An 11046-nucleotide genomic window follows, 5' to 3' on the forward strand; every position below is an offset into this window, starting at 1 on the left:
CGTTTCTACTTCTTGCACACCTATTGTATTTGTGTGGGTTAATTTAGCTATTAATACTAGTGAAATGGTATAAGGAACTAGAGAGTTGATTAAAAAGATGATTATATATGGTCATGAAAGTGTAGGAGTTCTTCTGTAATGGGGGATTTTGAGTGGATATGCCAAGGAGATATAAAGGACTTAAATCCATAATTTAACTTTGACAAAGTTATGTAATATTTGCTAATATTTCACTATTGAGAAAGACATAATGGCTATGGTATTGGCTTGAAACCATTTTTAGAGGGTTTGATCCTTTTCTTATTTTAGGCTTATGTATGGGGATTCTTCAAATGTATGATATGGTGGAAGGCATCCATGTAGTCATTCAAGATTAGTGTTAGTTAATTCCACTATTGCTACTTCTCATTTGGATGCAAATACTTCTCAATTTATAAAGATAATATTACTGCTGTTAAGGAGAAGAATGAACCTGTAAATGACATAGTGTTTCATGTTGTGTACACATCTGGATAGTCAATGTCAGGGCATTCCTGAAAGGCCGAGTGGGAAGAAAGTTAACTCCAATTACTGATTGTAAAGAGGATCTTTGCCCAACTACAGTTGACTGTGTAGCTTGTAGAAAATAATGGGAACAGTGAACAAATCTTCCTATGATGGTGAAAATGTTTCTATTGATAATATGTAGTAAAAATGCACTACCATATACTATTTGTCCTGGAGAACACTGTCTAGGGATGAGTTGGCTAAAACAATTCCTGCTAGACCTCCTACTGTGAATAGGAAGATAAAAGCTGGGGCTCATCGTATGGCCAGTGATCATGTTGCCTCCATGAAGGGTTGCTAGTTAGCTAAATACTTCTATGCTGTCGGGGTGGCAAAATTCTAGTAGCTGTTGTAGAATATGCTCATATGTCAACATCTGTGCCTACTGTTAAAAATATGCTGGGCTCATACAATAAAACCTAGGAATCCAATAGATACTATGGCCCAAACTATTCCTATATATCCAAAAGGTTCTTTTTTTCCCTGAATAATATGTAGTAATACATGTAGTTATTCCAAATCTAGGGAAGATAAGAATATAAACTTTGGAATATCTGGAGACTCAAAATCAAAATAAGCATTGGTATCAGTGGGTTGCCTCTCCTACAGGATCAAAGATTGTGGTGTTTTAGGTTATGGTCTGGTAGTAATATGGTAATTCTGGTTGCTAAGACCGGATGTGATAGTAGTAATAGGAAGACTGTGGTTAAGAGGGATCCATGGAATAAAGGTGTTTAGTATTGAGATACAGCTGGTGGTTTTATTTTAATGATTGTGGTAATATGGTTGATAGCCCCTAAAATTGAGGATACATATATATGGGGAGAGAAGATGGTTAAATTGACTGATGCTTCTCCTGAGCTAGGTTGCAGGCTGGGGTGTGTATACTCTTCACCTGGTTTCTGTACCTGCTCCAACTGTTAATGATGTTAGAGCAGAAATGATGCTGGTAATAGTCAGAGACTCATGTTATTTGGGGGGATGCCATATCAGGTGCTCTGATTATTGAGGGGACTGAACAGTTTCCAAATTGTCCAATTATAATAGGTGATACTATAAAGGAAATTATGAATGCCTGGGCAACTATGGTTACCTTATAAATTAGGTTATCTCCCAGTAAACCTCCAGGTTGGCCAATTTCCACATGGATTAAAAGGCTTCCGACAGGGGCACCTGGGTGACTCTGTTGGTTAAGTATAAGACTCCTGGTTTTAGCTCAGATCATGATCTCAGGGTCTTGAGATTGAGCAGCCCTGTGTGGGGCCTATGCTCAGTGTGGAGTCGGCTTGTCCCTGTCCCTCTGCTCCTCCCCCTGCACTCCTGTGCTCTTAAATAAATAAATAAATAAATAAATAAATAAATAAAAAGGCTTCAAGCAGTTCCTATTCTATTTCATTAGTTCTATTCTAGTTCATGCACCAAATAGTAGGTATAGAGTGCTGGTATCTTTATGGTTTCTTGAGAATAATGGCTAAGTAAGCACTAACCTCTAAAGACAGAGGTTGAGTCATCATTTTGTTAAGCCCTGTGGTGAATATCATACTGAATAATAAATTCAAAGAAGCAGCTTCAACTCTGCTGGGGCTTCTTCAGCCTTTTTCCCCCTAGATGGTGGGAGAAGTAAATTAAAGCTAATTGATTCAGTTACTTATCCATTAACTAAAATTTCATGGGATGGAAATCTAGTAAGGTTTTAACTTAATTAAAAATTTTGTTTTGTGTTCAGTTGATGTAGGATGAAGTCTGGGCACTCCTTGTACTTTTTAGGAATTAAGTGAATACACTTTCTCAGAGCTTTGAAGGCTTTTGGTCTTTTCTTTATCTCTTTTTTTTTTGTCTTCTCTTTTTTTTTTTTTTTCTTTTTTCCCCTTGGTCTTTTCTAACTAAATTGTTATTGTTATAATTAGTAGTGTTAAAAGAGTTAACCATTTTATACTTTCAAATTGTCCTTTTATTTGTATGTTGTTTATTGATGGAAATATAATTAGTGATGTGAAGTTAATTGCATGTAGAAGTACAGATTGAGTAGTGCTATAATGGCTATTAATGTTGGTATAATAAGATCATTTTTTTGTCAGTTCCTGGATAATTATCCATTTGGGCAGAAATCCTGAGAGAGGAGGAAGGCCTATTGATAGTATGGTGGTAAAGATTAATGTAAAATTAAGGATATTTTCTTCCAAATATATGAGAGTGATAGTGTTGTGGTGGATGAATTACACACAATAATATGAATGTGGGGAGTGTCATCATGATGTAGATTAATAGATTTTGGGTTATTATAGGTGGGTTATAAATTGTGATAGGTGTTATTCACTTTGTGTGGGCAGCTGATGAATAGGCTGTGATTTTTTTCATATATGCCTTTTTGTTAAGTCCACCTCATCTTCCAATTAGAATTGATGCAATAGCTATGGATAGAATTAAGTTTGGATTAATGGATGATGAGATTTGGTATAAGATTGACATCGATGCAAGTTTTTGTCATGTTAATAAAATTAGGCCTGAGGATAACAGAATTCTTTGTATTACTTTAGGTACTCAGAAGTGGAAAGGGGAAAGTCCAAGTTTTATAATGAGAGCTATTGTTACAATGGCAGAAGGAAGGATGTTGTTGGATTAAATATAATTATTCATTGTCCAGAATATATTAAGTTAATAATGGCCATTATAAGAAGTATTGATGTGGTTGCTTATGTTAGGAAATACTTAGTAGAGGATTCTGTGGCTCAAGGGTTAAATTTTTTTTCTTATTAAAGCTGGGATAATAGCTAGTATATTTATTTAAAGCCAATTTAGATAGTGTGATTGAGAGATTGTTATTACAATTATAGTTCCTGAGATAATGGTTATTATAATAATGGTAAAAATGAGCATAGGAAGGATAGTAACCAGTATTGGCAGGAAGAGTCCAATTGCTTATTTAGCTGACTTTATTATGGAATATGCTATAATTTTTAATTTTTTAATTTCTAGGGGTATGTTTGATTCCTGTCATTCTAGGAATGAAAGAAATAAGATATTAAAATGTATATTAAAATTATATAATAATAATCAGATTTAAACATCTATTATTTACTCTATCAAAGTAACTCTTTGTCAGAGGTATTTTTAGGATTGTGGTATAACACCTGATCTAATGATAGGCCAGGATATTTGTGACATACAAAGGGCTAGTGATAGTGATAATCTAGTGATAGAAGGTTTTTTCACAAGAGGTGTATTAGTTATATTGGAATTGTGGGTAAGATGCCCAAATTCATGGAAAGGTAATGGTTAGTAGGAGAGTTTTGACAATGAAATTAATTAGTTCTGGCATGTAGGGGCTATGAAATGCTTCTAGGAATATGATTGTTGTGAAAATGTTTATTAGGAGGATTTTGGCCTATTCTGCTAGGAAAAATAGGGGAAATGGGCTGCTGTAATTCAGTGTTGAAGCCAGTGACGACTTCTTCTGTTAGGCGAATGCTGCTCAGTTGGCTTCTGCTAGGATTGAAATTAATCCCATCATGGCTAACAGTCATGATGGAAAAATTAATCCTAAGTATTCTTGAGTAATGATTAATGCTGATAGTGTAAGCAATCCATTTATTAGTAGTACTGATAGTAAGATAATTGCTAGAGTTACTTCATATGAAATTCTCTGTGCTACATCTCAGATAGCCCCAAGTAATGCATATTTGAATTCGAGGGCATCCAGATCAGAGGATGGAAATTATAACTGAGCCTGATATAGCTAGCATTAATAGTACTCCTAGGTTTATATTGATCGGTGAACATGGTATAGGCAACAGAATTTATATTGTAGGGTTATGGTGAGGGCTAAGATTGGTTCAGTGATGGATACAGATATTGATGAAGTTAGTGTTTCATTGGTTCTTTAATGAATAACTTAACAGCATCAGCAATAGGTTGTAATAGACCATGAGGGCCAACAATGTTTGGTCTTTTGCAAAGTTGTATATATCCTAGAACTTTTCACTTGATTGGTGTGAGGAATGCCATGACGAGTGGGGTGGGGATAATCAATGAGGTAATGTTGATTATAAATATTTTGTTAGGAATAGAAATGGAGTATAAAGGCTTAAGTTTTACACAGTCACTGAGCTTTGCCATCCTAACAAACCCTGTTCTTGGGCAGGGTGGATATAAATTAAGATTATATAATCTATTAGTTTGAGGATGTCTCAAACTAATGAAGTGAGCTTCATTTTTCTTGTCCTTTCATATTGGGCAAAGTCTATAATAGAAAGAAACTAATCTGAATTACTTTTGGTCTGTACTCAGATCATGTAGGATTTTAATTATTGAACAAATGAATCATTAATAGTGGTTGCACCTTGGGATGTCCTGATACAACACAAGGTAGTAAACCCTATTGTTGATATGAATTCTAGAATAGGATTGCAGTGTTATCTGAAGATAACTTGTTCTGTTGATCAGTATCTTGCATCATTAAGTGATATAATGTTTTGACTAGTAAGTCTGGATTTGAATCACTCAGAGGTTATTTTGTTCCTTAAGGTCACCCTAACCAAAATTGCTAGTCCACTTAAAGTCTTACTATCCCTTATCACCTGATGTTGTTCTATAGGTCCCTTAAGTAATTTTTCACTTTTTAAAATTCTTTTTCTTTTTGCTGATCTGTTTGTATGAGTTTCACTGCCATGTCTTCCAGGTCACTGATTCTTTTTTCTGCTTCATCTAGTTTGCTACTGAACCCCTCTAGTGTATTATTCAGTTATTGTATTCTTCAGCTTTATGACTGTTTGGTACTTTCTAATATTTTCTATCATTTTTTAAAAAATTTATTTTCAGTATTCATTGTTTTTGCCCCACACTCAGTGCTCCATGCAATCCATGCCCTCTCCAATACCCACCACCTGGTTCCCCCAACCTCCCTCCGCCCCTTCAAACCCCTCAGATTGTTCTTCAGAGTCCATAGTCTCTCATGGTTCACCTCCCCTTCCAATTTCCCTCAACTCCCTTCTCCTCTGTAACTCCCCTTGTCCTCCATGCTATTTGTTATGCTCCTCAAATAAGTGAAACCATATGACAATTGACTCTCTCTGCTTGACTTATTTCACTCAGCATAATCTCTTCCAGTCCCGTCCATGTTGCTACAAAAGTTGGGTATTCATCCTTTCTGATGGAGGCATAATACTCCTAGTGCATATGGACCACATCTTCCTTATCCATTTGTCTGTTGAAGGGCATCTTGGTTCTTTCCACAGTTTGGCAACCATGGCCATTGCTGCTATAAACATTGGGTACAGATGGCCCTTCTTTTCACTCCATCTGTATCTTTGGGGTAAATACCCAGTAGTGGAATTGCAGGGTCATGGGGAAGTTCTATTTTTAATTTCTTGAGGAATCTCCACACTGTTCTCCAAAGAGGCTGCACCAACTTGCATTCCCACCAACAGTGTAAGAGGGTTCCCCTTTCTCCACATCCCCTCCAACACATGTTGTTTCCTGTCTTGCTAATTTTGGCCATTCTAACTGGTGTAAGGTGGTATCTCAATGTGGGTTTTTTTTTAATTTTAATTTTTTATTTTTTAACATCTTTAATTCAATATAATTATTTCAAGATTCACCCATGTATCTGCATTTATCAGTGGTTCATTTCTTTTTCTTTAAATTTTTAAAATTTATTTTCAGCATAACAGTATTCATTGTATTTTTTTTAATTTGAATCTCCCTGATGGCTAGTGATGATGAACATTTTTTCGTGTGTCTGTTAGCCATTTGTATATCTTCATTGGAGAAGTGTCTGTTCATATCTTCTGCCCATTTTTTAATATGATTGTCTATCTCTTTTTGAAAGTACTCTCTATGTTCATTTATTCTTCTGTTAAGATTGGTGAGCACTTTTGTGACCATTACTTTGAACTCTTCATCATGTAAATTACTTATCTTTGTTTCAATAACGTTGTATTCTGGGATTTTATCTTTTTTTTTTTTTTTCCTTTGGAGCATATGTCTTTGTTTCCTCATTTTTCTGGACTCTCTACTTGTTTCTGGTATGAGATGAAAAATCTCTCTCTCCCAGTCTTGAAGGAGTGGTACAGGAAGACTGGAGATTACTTCAGTCTGCTCTCTGTGGAGTCAGTGTCCAAGGACTGGGCGGTATGTCTCAGCTCCGTGAGGGTCATCTCAGCCTCTCCTATCTCTGAGGTCTGTGTGGTGATCACTGTGGTGCTTTCCTCAATCTGCTGGGACCAGTATTTGTCCTGGGGGTAGAAGCCTACCAAAAACTGCCTCTCCAATTGTTTTAGCCCCATGGGGCTCAGAAACACAAGCCCTCCGCCCCCGGCCACAAGAGCCAGGTGTTCAAGGGATATCCTCTGTAGGGATTATATGTACCTGCTGAATCTAGTGGGGTAGATTCAGCCATGGGGGCTGCAGGATAGGTCTTTTTATTTTTTCTTTGATTCATGATTGTTCAGTAGCATGTTCTTTAATCTTACATATTTGTGAGTTTTTCAGTTCTTTTATAATTGATTTCTAGTTTCATACCACTGTGATTGGAAAAAGATGCTTGATAAGATTTCAACTTTCTTAAATTTAAGACTTGTTTTGTGGCCTACCATGATCTATTTTTAAGAATGTTTCATGTTTTCTTGAGAAGAATGTGTATTCTGCTTTTTCATGGAATATTGACATGGTGTATGTGTCTGTTGGCCATCTGTATGTTGTATTTGGAAAAATGTCTATTCAAGCCCTCTGCCCATTTTTAAAATCAGATTATTTGGGGATTTATGGTGTTAAGTTGTAGAAGTTCTTTATATATTTTGGATATTAACACCTGAGTGGGTATATCATTTACCAATGTCTTCTACCATTCAGTAGGTTGCCTTTTGTTTTGTCCATGGTTTCCTTCACTGTCCAGAAATTTATTTTGATGTAAGCCCTTTATCTTTCCTTTGTTTTTCTTGCCAAAGAAAAATGTTGCTAAGGCCGACATCAGTGACATTACTGCTTGTGTTCTCCCCTAGGATTTTTATGGTTTCAGGTCTCACATTTAGGTCCTTAAAATATTTTGAGTTTTTTGTGTATAGTGTGAAAAAGTGGTCCAGTTTCATTCTTTTGCTTGTAGCTGTCCAGTTTTCGCCAGCACCATTTATTGAAAAGACCATCTTTTCCCCATTGCATATTTTTGTTTACTTTGCCATAGATTGACTATATAAGCATGGGTTTACTGCTGGTCTATTCTGTTCCATCGGTCTATGTGTGTCTATCTTTGTGCCAGTACCATACTGTTTTGATTATTACATCTTTATAGTATATCTTTAAATCTGGGATTGTGATACCTCCACCTCTTTTTCTTTCTCAAGACTGCTTTGGCTATTCAGAGTTTTTTGTGCTTTTATGCAAATTTTTGCATCAGTTGTTCTAATTCTATGAAAAATGCCATTGGCATTTTGGTAGGTATTGCACTGAATCTGTAGTTGCTATGGAGAGTGCGGAATATTCTTTCTTTCTTTTTTTTTTGACCTTCGAACTTTTTATTGGCCTCCTGCTCCCCAAAGTGTACCCTGCTTCTGCTCCCTCAACGCCTCAGAACTTTGGTGTCATTGGTCTCAGACACGATCTTGCCGTCCACAGTCCTGCGGGTAGTGGTTTTCTGTATGGTTTGCATGGAGCTGCTGCTGTCCAGAGCGTCACTGAGATTGAAGTCCTCCCCATCTTCCAGCAGGTGACGGTAGGTGGAGATCTCAGCCTCCAGCTTGACCTTGACATTCAACAGGGCTTCGTACTCCTGGGCCTGGCGCTGCCCCTCTGCCCGGGTCTGGCACAGTTCCGACTCCAGGTGAAGCAGGACCCCATTGAGCTGCTCCATCTGCATGGCCTAGCGGGTTTTGACCTCCCTGAGGCTGTTCTCTAAGCTGGCCTTCAGGTTTCTCATCAAGTCCAGGTTGATTTCCAAGGACTGGGCAGTATGTCTCAGCTCCGTGAGGGTCATCTCAGCCTCTCCTATCTCTGAGGTCTGTGTGGTGATCACTGTGGTGCTTTTCTCAATCTGCTGGGACCAGTATTTGTCCAGCTCCTGTCGGTTCTTCCAAGCCAGCTCATCATACTGGGCCCAGATGTCTGCCATGATCTTGCTGAGGTCCTGAGACTTGGGGGCATCCAACTCCATGGTCAACCCTGAGTTGGCAATTTGGTTCTGTAGACCCTTTACTTCCTCCTCATGGTTCTTCTTCATAAAGAGCAACTCCTCCTTGAGAGCCTCAATCTCTGTCTCCAGTTGCAGCCTAGTGACATTGGTGTCATCGATGACCTTGCGGAGCCCGTGGATGTCACTCTCCACGGACTGGCGCATGGCCAGTTCGGTCTCATACTTGACTCTGAAGTCATCAGTAGCAAGACGGGCATTGTCAATCTGCAGAATGATGCGGGCATTGTCCACAGAACTTGCAAAAATCTGAGACCTCAGCTCCTCGATGGTCTTGAAGTAATGCCCTCAGTCTCTGACCTGGGGTCCCTTCTTCTCCAGGTGTTCCCGGATTCTCACCTCCAGTCTCTGATTATCTGCCTCCAGGCTCCTCACCCTCTCCAGGTAGGAGGCCAGGCGGTCATTCAGGTCTTGCATGGTCTCCTTCTCGCCCTGCATACCCCCTATGCCCGCCCGACCCCTGGCCATCCCGGCAGCCAACCCCGTGGCCAGGCCCCCGGATCCCCAGCCGCCCCGGAAGCTGGTGGAGCGGGATACGGAGATCCGGGAGCCTGAGCCTCCAGCGCTTGCATAGACGCTGGCCGCGCTGCTGACAGGCCAGACCCGGTGGCTGGGCGACTGCATGGAGCCCAGGGACTGATAGTTGGAAGAGAAGGTGGAGTGGGTGGTGAAGCTCATGCTGTTCAGAGAGTAAGGTGAGAGGCCAGGACTCGAGCTCGGGCCAGGAACGCGGAATATTCTTTCAATCCATGAGCATGGAGTATCTTTCCATTTGTGTTTAATTTCTTTCATCAATGTTTTATAGTTTGCAGAATACAGGTTTTTAACCTCCTTGGTTAAGTTTATTTCTAAGTTTTTATTCTTTATAGTGTAATTGTAATTGTTTTGTTCATTTCTTTTTCTGTTTTTGCACTTTTGGGGTATAGAACACTACAGATTTCTGGGTATTAATTTTTTATCCTACAAATTTACTGAGTTACTTTATTCTAAAAGTTTTTTGGTGGTGTCTTTCAGGTTTTCTGTGTATAATATTATGTCATCTGCAAATAGTGACAGCTTAATTTATTCCTTACCAATCTGGATGCCCCTTATTTTAATTAATTAATTAATTAATTAATTAATTATTTTGCCTTATTTCTGTGGCTAGGACTGCCAGTATAATATGTTGAGCAAAAGTTTGAAAGTGGATATCCTTGTCTTATTCCTGATCTTAGAGGAAAAACCTGCAGGCTTTCACTGTTGATTATATTAACTTGGGTTTTTTTCATAAATGGTCTTTTATTATGTTGAAATGTGTTACCTCTAAACCTACTTTGTTGAGAGTTTTGATCATAAAGAGACGTTGAATTTTGTCACAAGATTTTTCTGCATCTACTGAAAAGATCATATTATTTTTATCCTTCATTTTATTGATGTGGTATAAATGTATAAATGCATGTTGGTTGATTTATAAATATTGAACCATCTTTGCATCCCTAGAATAAATCTAATTGGTCAGGGTGAATGATCCTTTGAATGTATTTTTGAATGTGGTCTGCTATATTTTGTCGAGGATTTTTGCATCTATGTTCATCAGGGATATTGGTCTCTAATTTTTTGTTGTTGTTGTTGTGCTCTTGTCTTGTTTGGTATCAAGGTAATGCTGGCCCCATAGAACGTATTTGGAAGCTTCCCTTCCTTTTTTGTTTTTTTGGGATAGTTTGAGGAGAACAGTTATTAAATCTTCTTTAAATGTTTGGTAGACTTCACTTTTGAATCTGTGTGGTCCCGGACGTTTATTTTTTGGTAGTTTTTGATTACCAATTCAGTTTTATTTCTAGTAATCAGTCTGTTCAGGTATTTTATTTCTTCTTGATAAAGTCTTAGAGATTGTATGTTTCTATTTCTTCTAGGTGGACCAGTTTGTTGGCATATAATTTTTTATAGTATTCTCTTATAATGCTTTGTATTTCTGTGTGGTGTGGTGTCCATTGTTTATTATCTTTAATTTCTGATTTTATCTTTTTGGGTACTTTCTGGGTTTTTTTCTTTATGATTTTAGCTAAGGGTTTCTCAATCTTATCCTTGCAATGTACTGGCTCTTTCATTTTTGTTCTTATTTTTTAAAAAAATTTTGTTTCATATTAATGCTAGAGTTGGGTATCCATCCTTTCTGATGGCTGAGTAATATTCCATTGTATATATGGACCACGTCTTCTTTATCCATTCATCTGCTGAAGGGCATCTCAGCTTTCTCCACAGTTTGGCTTTGGGGGTGCATGTGGCCCTTCTTTTCCCTACATCTGTATCTTTGGGGTAAACGTCCAGTAGTGAAATTGCTG

The 11046-nt window shown here is 38.0% G+C and overlaps 2 pseudogenes; both read right to left on the minus strand.

The window, feature by feature from the left end:
* Window positions 1-300: 300 nt before the first annotated feature.
* On the minus strand, window positions 301-6830 carry LOC132018708 (cytochrome c oxidase subunit 1-like; annotated as a pseudogene).
* A 1132-nt stretch (window positions 6831-7962) lies between these two features.
* Window positions 7963-9430, minus strand: LOC132017479 (keratin, type I cytoskeletal 18-like; annotated as a pseudogene).
* Window positions 9431-11046: the final 1616 nt, after the last annotated feature.

Source organism: Mustela nigripes, chromosome 5 (assembly GCF_022355385.1).
Source record: "Mustela nigripes isolate SB6536 chromosome 5, MUSNIG.SB6536, whole genome shotgun sequence".
NCBI classification, from domain to species: Eukaryota; Metazoa; Chordata; class Mammalia; order Carnivora; family Mustelidae; genus Mustela; species Mustela nigripes.